The sequence below is a fragment of the Adiantum capillus-veneris genome, chromosome 27 (assembly GCF_014529385.1).
Source record: "Adiantum capillus-veneris isolate H3 chromosome 27, ASM1452938v2, whole genome shotgun sequence".
NCBI classification, from domain to species: Eukaryota; Viridiplantae; Streptophyta; class Polypodiopsida; order Polypodiales; family Pteridaceae; genus Adiantum; species Adiantum capillus-veneris.
Window position 1 is genome coordinate 94,545,368 of NC_140957.1, and position 11,105 is coordinate 94,556,472.

Genomic DNA, 11,105 nt, shown 5'->3' on the forward strand with positions numbered 1-11,105 from the left:
GCTGTATCTCCCAGTCTTGATCCGCAGCCGGTGTGAAGATGTGCGTATCTGGCCAATAGCACATCGTATCCCATGAGACAGGTGAGTGTCCATGTATCTGGGCCTCGTCACAAAAGAATCCTCCATAAGCTGGAGGAGATGCTCTCTGTAGAAAGCCATCTTCGTGCCTAGCTCTTGTACTGGCTGTATCCATGTCCTCTTGGTGTCTAGTTGAGTCAAGTCCTGGCGAATGAGCCTGGTGATCTCGGATTGTGTGTGTGTGTGTGTGTGTGTGTGTGTGTGTGTGTGTGTGTGTGTGTGAGAGAGAGAGAGAGAGAGAGAGAGAGAGAGAGAGAGAGAGAGAGAGAGAGAGAGAGAGAGAGAGAGAGAGAGAGAGAGAGAGAGATGTTATGAAATGAAATGTTATATTAACGTCTTCAAAAGGCCAAAGTGACCTATGAGACCAGGAAGTTACAATGCGGTGTATCTGATATCAAGTCAGATTAACAAAATAAATTAAACTAGGGATAACAAGATATAAATACTGCGGAATCCTAAACTAAGCAGATAGGTGTGAAAGGCGAAAGGCGTGAATCGTGTGAACTGAGCTATACAATGTGTAGACAATTTGGGAGGGAAGTAGAAATCTATCTGCATAGAGATCCATCTTCATCTGCACTCTGGACGACGAAAAAGTATGGCTCGAATCCTTTGCTGTAGCCTCCTTCGAAACTGTGTAACTCCTCTTTTCCATCGGGGTCGTTTAGATCTCCCTAGCTCCAATGCACGGTCTATTAGAATGCCAGTAGTGCGGGTAGACCTCTCTACTGTTGGTTGCTCCTCTGTCTGTTCTTCTGGGTGTATAGTATCTAGTGTAAAGAAATCTGTGATCTGTCTCTGGGGTTGTCTCTCTTAAGCTCTCCTCAGTAAAGTTTCTCTATGTCTGTGTAGCTCAAGTAGATATAGCCCAAGACATCTCTGATCCTCATAACTCATGACCCTAGATAGTGGCCCGAAACCTTCTCTGAATAGACAATGAAAACGGCCTCGTATCTCATAGTACACTGTGCAATGACATATGTAGTGTACCTCTGTCTCTGGCTCTAGATGGCATAAGCGGCATATCCTACTATCTGCTGGTGTCCCTCTGAATCTGCCAGTCTCAATCTCGAGCTGATGTGAGGACGTGCGTATCTGGCCAATGGCACATCGGACCCCATGAGAAAGATGCCTATCCATATAGCTAGGTCCAATCACAAACCCATCCTCCGTGAGGTGGAGAAAATGCTCTCTATAGAAAGCTATCTTTGTGTCCAACTCCTGTATCGGCTCTATCTATGTCCTCGTGTCCAGCTGAATCAGATCCTGACGAATGAGTCTATTAATCTCTACCCGCGTCAAAGACCTCAAGGGTGCCTGTAGAGAGTATTGAAAAGGAGGCAACTTGTCCATGGTGAAACCATGTGTATGAAACCATGATGCCATCTGTGCATACTAGCATGATGTATCCCCATTAAGAGCTAATTGTCTGGAGGATTCTAAAGCCACCCTAGCATATCTGTCTCTGGTAGTATCCCACAGACTGTGAACAAAGGAGACTAATCTAGGAAGTGCCTCAATCACTATAAGGGGAGCAGCTAATTCCGCTCGAATGATATCATGCGGTATGGAAGCCTTGGCTCTAATCAGCCGAGAGATCGTAGATACCAGGGGCTTCTCCATATGCCTCCAACCGTCCTGGCCTACCGAAGGTCCCCAAACCTGCACCCCATATAACATAGTAGAGGCAACCAGAGTATCAAAGAGCCATAACTTTGTCCTGGGTTCTTGGAACTGAACTTGCGAACACATCCTCTCCATTCCTCCCAGAGCTGCACCAGCTCTGGTTAGTCTAGTCTTTGCCGCTCTTTTCAAGGAAAATCTCGGCCCAGTAAAGACTACCCCCAGGTAAGTGTATGCATCTGTATACTCCACAGTCTTTTGACCATACTTGAAAGTAGGTACTGATCTCTTGACCCATTGGGGTGTGGTGTTAAACACCATAACCTTGGTTTTACCTAGGTTTACACACAATCCACTATCCTGTGCAAAACTGTGTAGTGCATCCAACTGTCATTGCATACCTTCTGGTGAATCAGATATCAGCACAATATCATCAGCATAAAGCAACAATGGGATCCACGTCCCTGCCAGCTGTGCACCTTTGTCACCCTCTCTGTCGATGTAATCAGACACCTCATCAACATACATACCAAATAGCGTAGGAGACAATGGGCAGCCCTGTTTCACTCCAATAGTAGAGTGAATTAAATCAGATACCCCTTCCGGAGTGCGTACATGTCCCATCACTGATCTGTACAAAGCCATAATCCCCCAAATCACCTCTATGGGCACCCCCATCTCCTGTAATCTGCGCATCAATCGAGCTCTTGGTACCATGTCAAATGCTTTACGAAAATCCACAAAGCTACAATAGATCCGTCTCCCATGTGCTCTGCCCTCCTCAATGATGGCCCTAAGTGTCAGAATATGATCAAGAGTGGAGAAACCCCTCCTGAAGCCAGCTTGACCCTTCGCTCGTACACCCTCGCCCTCTGCCCAATTACTCAAGTGTTGCTCCAGGATAGATGCATACAACTGTGCCAATGTGTGTCCAACCATAATAGTGCGGTAGTTCCCAGGCTCAGTAGGGTCACCAACCTTGAAGATAGGCACAATATTAGACAGCCTCCAAGTCTGAGGTAATTCCTCACACATGGCACGATTGAACAACACTGCGAGAACCTCCATCAGCATATCCCTGACATGTATAAAGTGCTCCGCTACTAGACCGTCATGATCATATGCCTTCCTGGTCTTCATCCTGTCGATGGCCCTTTGTACCATCTCAGGTGTAAAGAAAGTGCTTGTAGCTGGGCAAGGCTTGGTAGGGTCTGGAAGGGGTTCCTGTCCAGGAACCGTATATAATGATGTCGCATATTGGCCCCACACCTCAAGTGAAGTAATCACTGGGGGAGGGGAGTGTTCATGGAAGAGTCGCCATGCCTTTGCTGAGTCCCTACTCAAGAACATCTGATACAAGTCTCGCTCCATCTGAGCTAGGTAAGCTCGCTTCTTCCGTCCCATAAGGCGTCGGAAAGCAATCCGAGACTGTCTGTAAATGATGACTCCTAAAAGAAGATCCTTCTGAAGTTGGGCTCTCATCTCTCTGCACTCCTTATCATACGAACTATTCTGGGGCATGCTCCCAGAATGTCGTCTCTTGCCCGGCTGAGTGTGTGGGTACGCCACTGATGTAGCCCCATGCAGTGTCTCAGTCAATAGAGTGGTGCACTCCTCCACTGAGAGGCATGTACCCTTTGTGCCAGTCGTGCCTTCCAATAGACGGTCCCAGATCTCCTCTGAATAAACGAAATCAGTCTCTGGTGTGAATGTATAGCGGGTGTGTGACCTGCCTCCTGATGTCTGGGTTGTACTATACTGAAATTTAATGGATAGTGTCAAGAGAGCATGATCTACTGCTATGCCCAATGGCCTGGCTCCCACTGTGAAATCCTGAATGCAGGGGACAAAGCTCGGTTGTGTCATAACATAATCCACTGTACTGGCCCCATGTCTATGTGGAAAGCATGTGAAACCCGCTGCTCTAGGAAATCGCTGTAAGCCATTAAGTATGGCTAATCCATGTGTAGTCGTCATTTCCATGAGGTATCTCCCATACTCCGTTTGCTCTCTGTCATCTGAGCATCTGTCAAGTCCCAACTCACCCACATCCAGCTCTTTAAGCATCTCATCTGAAGTGTCGTAGAAGACTGTCTGCGAGTTGCCCGTTCGGGCATTGAAGTCCCCTAGGAGAATGATATCACCCTCCCTAGAGAACTCCCAAATGTCATCATCTAGGATAGAGAAAGGCGACTGCCCTCTGGATGTGGCATACATTGATGTACTGGGAGGAAAGTAACATATGGCAATATATAGGAACCGGCCTGTGTCAGCTCTCAGTCTCACCCACATATATCTAGCATGATCATCTCTTCGTACAATATGCAGTAATGGTTGTAGTTCCTCTCTGAATAGCAGTGCTACTCCTCTTGAGCCTCTACTCCCATGCTCATCTCGCATTTGTCCTGTGAGCTGTTTCCCATCTGTATCCCACCACATGTGGCATTATCTGTCCAGGGGCCTGATGAGTCTCTGAGAAGAACACAATATCCTTGTCTTTGAAACTCTCCTCAAATGCACCCACGTCCAATCTCATAGACCCATTACAATTCCAGGTAGCCATCTTCAGTGTGGTCCCATATGTCTCGCACTGTCATGCAGTACGCCGCTCTAAAATCACCACCCTTCCATCTCTGTAGAAGGCTATCTTTCCCTTCTCCCTTGCCGCTGTAATCTCTGGCATTACCTCTCTCATATGTGCGAGCTGTGAGAGAGTCAGATCATCACCGAGGAAAATACCTGTCTTTTTGAGAGTAGGCCTCTTCCTCAAGAATTCCTTCTTCTCTTCCAACGAGGGGAAGCGTAGTATGAGAGCTCTCCCCTTTGAAGACTCTCCCATGCCATCACTTTTATTACCTACCCTCCATGCCTTTGTGTGCAAAGGCTTCTCCATCCCCATCATGGATGTAAGGCTTGTGACCTCTAGGCTCTTTCTCTACATTGTTTATGTCCTTGAGACCGGTCACTCTCAGATGCAATGTTCGCATCCGCCTTCTTTGTTCCTCTTCGAGAGTCATGTTGATAAGCGTCGGTGTACAAGGAGTTTCTTGACCATTCCCTTTCTTGGCGACCTCAATCCATTTTTCAGCCTCGTCTGCCTTTTTCTGTGTCCTTGTTATCATCTCCGCCCGTGAAGATGTCTTTGCCACACTGAATTTCTCTTCCTCGGTCATTGCAATCCGCCATGTGTTCAAAGATGGGCGCGCTGAGAGAGATTAAAGTCCTGTCGATGCTCTTGCTGTGGTGCCGCGCCAAAAGAGGGAGGCTGGGCTGCTGCTACAGTCCCGCGAGAGAGAGAGAGAGAGAGAGAGAGAGAGAGAGAGAGAGAGAGGGGGGGGGGGGGGGGGGGGGGGGGGGGGGGCGATGAGCGATAGAGTTAGGAGGGGGAGGCGAGAGATTTGAAAATTTAAAGGGGGAAGGGGGGGGGGGGGGGGGGGGGGGGGGGGGGGGGAGCGATAGACGATAGATAGGATTTTTTAAATGCTGAAAATAAATAAATGAAAAAATTAATAACCCGCGACAGGGGGGGGCGATAGGCAGGAGGGGGGGCGCGATAGACAGGGGGGGGGGGGGGGCAGAGAGAGAGAGAGAGAGAGAGAGAGAGAGAGAGAGAGAGAGAGAGAGAGAGAGCAGGGCAGGGCAGGGAGCGTGTGGGAGCAGGGGGGGTAGCGGAAGCAGGAGAGCAGGGGTGGCAACAGGTGCAGGGCAGGTACGCAGCGAGCGGCATGAGGGGGAGAGGGGGGGGGGGGGGGGGGGGGATAGACATGAGAGAGAGAGAGAGAGAGAGAGAGAGAGAGAGAGAGAGAGAGAGAGAGAGAGATGAAATGAAATGATATATTTACGTCTACAAAAGGCCGAAATGACCTATGAGACCATCACGGTTACAAAGTGGTGTATCTGATACACTATCTGTAGAACTGAAAAGATGAGATAACTATGAAAGAAAAACTAGAGTGAAAGCTGTAATGACAAGGGGGGGGGGGGGGGGGGGGGGGGGGGCATTGACTAGAGACTCTCTAGCCAGTACAACAATCCAATGCTACAAACTCATGCACATGAAGAAGCTGAGGGTGAGGGAGCATCTGCACATCAGGGTCCCAAGATGTCCAGCATCGGCCGCTGGCGAATCTCATCAATGTCCTGTAAGCACTCTGGCTGGGCGTCTCCCATATCGTGCTAGAAGGATCCTGATCCTCTGATGAATCCTCCGTCGATGCAGTAATGATCCTCGCAATCGCGGGCGTCTAGATCTCCCAAGCTCCATGGCCCTGTCAATCAGTATACCTCTAGTGCAGGTAGGTCTTGGAGGCTGCTCTGGATCCTGCTCCTCTGACTGGTGCATCTCTACACGAAAGAAATCAGCGATCTCCCTCTGGGACTGTCTCCCCCTATCTGATCTCCTCAAGAGGCTCTCTCTGTGTCCGCGCAGCTCTAGCAAGAATAGCCCAAGGCATCTCTGAGCCTGGTACCTCATAACTCCAGACAGTGGCCCAAAACCATCCCTAAAGAGGCAATGAAAACGGCCTCGTATCTCATAGTAAACTGGGCAATGGCATATTTAGTGCAGCTCTGTCTCTGGCTCCAAATGGCATAACTGACAGATCCTGGCCTCTGTTGGTACTCTGCTAAATCTACCCACCTCAATCTCCAGTTGATGAGAAGATGTGCATATCTGACTAATGGCACATCCTAAGCCATATGACAGGTGTGTGTCCATGTAGCTAGGTCTAGTCACAAAACCGTCCTCTGTGAGCTGGAGAAGATGCTCCCTGTAGAAAGACATCTTCGTGCCTAGCTCATGGGTCGGCTCTATCCAAGTCCTCCTGGTATCCAGCTGAGTCACATCCTGTCTGATGAGTCTGCTAACCTCTGTCCGAGTAAGGGACAAGGAGGGTGCATCCAGCGAATACTGGAAGGGTGGTACCTGTCTATGCTAAAACCATGAGTCTGGAACCAAGAGGTCATATGTGCATACCAACATGTTGTATCTCCCTGTGAAGCTAGCTGCCGAGAAGACTCCAGTGCTAAACGTGCATACTTGTCTCTAGGGAGCTCCCAGATGCTATGTAAAAAGGAGACTAATCTAGTGAGTGCCTCTACCACTAGCGGGGGGGCAGCCAGCTCTGCGCGGATAATTTCATGTGGTACTGAGGCTTTGGCTCTAATCATCCGCGAAATCATGGAAACTAGAGGTCTCTCCATGCATCTCCACCCATCAGTACTACTAGGGCGATTGCTATGAGCCACATAAGGGCCCCATATCTGAACTCCATATAGCATTGTTGAGGTCACTAAGGTATCGAAGAGCCAAAGCTTTGTACGAGGTTCTTGAAATTGGATCTATGAACACATCCTCTCTAATCTCCCCAAAGTTGTATGTGCTCTTGTCAGTCTCATCTCCGCTACTCTCCTCAAAGAAAACCCTGGGCCGCTAAAGACCACCCCCAGGTATGTGTATGCATCTGTATACTCCACTGGTTGATGGCCATAAGTAAATGTAGGAGCTGACCGTCTGACCCGCTGTGGTGTGGTGTTAAACACCATAACCTTAGTCTTGCTAAGGTTTACAAACATACCACTATCGTGAGCAAAATTATGTAAAGCATCCAGATGACGCTGCATCCCCTCTGGAGAATCAGAAATCAAGACAATATCATCCGCATATAACAGCAAGGAAATCCATTTGCCCGCCAACTGTGCTCCGCTTCTACCGTCCCTCTCTATGTAGTCTGAAACCTCATCAATGTACATCGCAAAGAGAGTAGGGGAGAGTGGGCATCCCTGTTTCACCCCAATGGTGGAGTGAACTAGACCAGACATACCCTCTGGAGTGCGTACCTGTCCCACTACTGTCGTGTACAGGGCCATAATCCCCCAAATCAGCTCTGTGGGCACACCCAGCTCATGTAATCTGTGCATCAACCTGGCTCTAGGGACCGTGTCAAAGGCTTTGCGGAAATCCACAAAGCTACAGTAGATCCTCCTGCCGTGTGCTCTACCTTCCTCGATGATAGGTCTGAGCGTCAGTATATGATCAAGAGTAGAGAGTCCCTTCCTGAAGCCTGCCTGTCCTAAAGCCCGTATGCCTTGTCTCTCTGCCCATCTACTGATGTGATGCTCGATAATAGATGCATGCAACCTCGCCAAAGTGTGTCCAATCATGTAAGGTGCAGTGGATTGAATGTTGTATTTTCTCAAGATTAGTGATCTTTATTGCTCAAGGTTCCTTTTAGTTCTTAGGGAAAGAGAGAGCTTTCCGTCTTATGGAGAGTGCTATGATCATGAACAAAGTGAGTGGATATTGTGCGTGCAAGTGAATGAGACTGAGAGAAGGGGAGAGAAGAGATACGGCACCCAATGGTTTGTAAAACCCTCCTCCGAAGGCCCCACTCTCGTCGGCGAGAGTGGTCTATGTCTTGATTGCACAAAGGTGTACAATGCGTATGCAATGGACTATGCAACTTGGTCTATGCCGATGACGATGACGATGACGATGACGACGACGACGACGACGACAATGGCTGAAATCTGAGATCTTCTAATCGCTGGATTTCGGGACTGTTTCGGTGGCCTGTGCACAAATCGCCAAGGCTGATCTGATGCAAAAACGCTAGGTCTTCTGTGGAGAAAACACCAGAGTAGTCGTGGCAGTTGGTCTTGCTAAGAAGTTGCTTGCCTGTGGAGCAAGGTGCTCCTGCTGCCTCTTCTGCCAGAAAGTGTTAACTTGGGTTTGCTTATATATTAACTTAGCAAAATTGCCCTACCTACTTTTGTAGGAAAGTCACTTAAAAATAATAAGTTAAAATAACCAAAAATAGGAAAATAGGCTAAATGCACTGGAAAATTCCCTTAACTGATGCTAATGGATTCTGATGGGAATTCCGATGATCATGCTGTGTGCAACCGGAGGATATGCATCTATGGTAAGTGACTGGGCATGCACGCTCTACGAATAGACTCACAAAAGTGCCAGATCACTGCTAATCTAAACTGACTGAACCCTGCTGTGGTGTAGCTTGTCCACGGACTATAGTAACAGGGAATGGCCGTTTTCAGGTCTCCGTTCCCCGTTCCCATTCCAAGCTCCCGTTCCCTATCCCCGTTCCGTGTTTCAAACGTTTTTACCCTCCCCAAGGTGTCCGCTCTGCCCGTGAGACGGTTTTTTAACCACGACGTTTACGTTTAAGTTTAAAGGCAGTCCCTTTACGAATCCGGCTTCTAAGCCTATGGAACTTAACGAAAATCTGGACAGCCTCCCTGGCTTTATTATGAACGGCTTGGATTTTATCCGCCTCCTCTTGTGAAACAGTTATTTCTGTTTCTGGATTCAGCGGCATGTCTTGCTCAACAAAAACTACTTCTGGAGTCGAAGGCAAGAGCTCAAACAGGGCTTTATACACGTCAATCAAAGGTTGCGCCTGGGAGACTATTTGCGCGGCATAATGCGCTATCACTTCCTGGGAGAAGGGGACCTTCAAGAGGAGTTCTATGCCCTCTTCCGGGGACATGCTTAAAGGGAGAGATACCCCAGAGATGAGCATCAAGCCAGGAATAAGGTCCTTATGGAACGACGTGAACAGACGGAAGTTTGCCTCCTTAAACTGTACCGAAATCTGAGCCCATTCCTGCATTGTGGCTTCGTTGACTATGGAGGGGTTTAACTTGGCAGAGATAGAGTTTACTAGATTGTTTATTTGCGCAGGCTGCAGTTGTGAAACGAATTCATAACCGTTCTCAGCGCTGGGCAATCTGCCTTGTTGGCAGGTTTTTAGTATTTTATCACAATCTTGCCAAGTTTCAAATAAGATTGAACGGCAATCCTCCTCCTTTAGTTGCATAAACTGTGACTGTGAAGACGCTTGAGTTACTATTGAAGAACTACTAGCGCCCATATTCATATAGTATGCTGTTTCAGCAAACCCAAGCCCAATTAGATTTAATAAAATTAAAAAAAGAGCAACAAACAAGAATACCTTTCTCAACGAAAGAAAGGAGAGATATATGGTGAGGTTATTAAAAAGAAAGGAGAGATATATGTTGAGGTTCTTAGAAATAAAGGAGAGATATATGGTGAGGTTATTCAAAAGAAAGGAGAGATTTCTGGTGAGGTTATTCAAAAGATTTCTTTTTTTAGTGAGGTTATTCATGTTTATCTTGTTTTCTTTTTTTAAGATACAAATAAGATTGAAAAAGCCATCGTCAAAGCAAACAAGGCAATAGCTTCTGTTAAGGCAAAGCCTAAAGTAACATAACCAAATGATTATTTAGCTAACGATAGATTTCATGCCACAGGGCTTGTCAAAGAACTAAATACGTTTCCAATACCTACTGCTGCTCCTGCTAGGGCTATTGTAGCCGCTCCTACTCCAATTAATTTTGCACCTTCTAGCGTAACTAATTCTTAAGTGTCTGTGTAATAATAATAAAAAAGTGTAGTTAGCACACTTTAAACGAAGTAGAGCGGTTGGCTGGCAAAGAAAGCTTACGCCTTTGAAGAAGAAAGATAGAGTTTGCATGCCTACCTTACCAAACACGTTGGATGTCGTCGGAAAACCAAGACATTTGGTAAATAGTCTTGTTGTCTCTTTGCAAGCAAGCCCATTTAATTGTAACAATTTAACGGATAACAATATTATTTCCGGATGAATCCAAAGAAAAAACATAGTAAGCAGAGCCCTGACCCAAATGAAGAATAAGTGGTAGATTGGTAATGTTATCATTAAGGTTCATTGGTTTTATATAATGTCAACAATACAACTAAGCATTCGTTGACAGAGTCAAAGTTCCCCGTTTCTCAATCGTGGCATCCACGTTAATAAGTCGAAAGCCTCTTTGGCCGTCATTATCAACCAGGAAGGAAATCCTAGAGGATCTAGGATTTTTGGTCCAGTAGCAAGGGAATTGAGGGAATGTAATTTTGCCAGAGTAGTCTCGTTAGCTCCCGAAGTGTTGCGATAACTAATGAAAAAAAAAAGAAAGCTCGTTTCATTTATTAGAACTCAAAGAAACTTCAATTCCTTTAAAAATTTGGGTTTGAAGAGTTAGTTGTCGAATAGTCCAATACATACACATATACAAATATACAGAAAAATCTATCTATATCTATTCTATCTATATCTATTTAGATAGATATAACTCAATAAAACGAAGATGGATAGCCAATGAAAATGAGTAGAAAGGAAAGAACAGGGAATGGCATTTTGTTCGGTGTTCCCGTTCCGCGTTCCCGTTCCGGTTTCCCGTTCCTGGTAACTATGCCACGGACACATAGGGTTGGGATGTGTGAGGTGACGTCCCCTCCTTTTCAAAGTGAGGTATTGGTACCGAATTGTATGGCGTCGAGGGAGATCGCCAACAGCATTCGGAATCGTGAAGGGACTCTTCGTCGGCCCACTTTGTTGTGT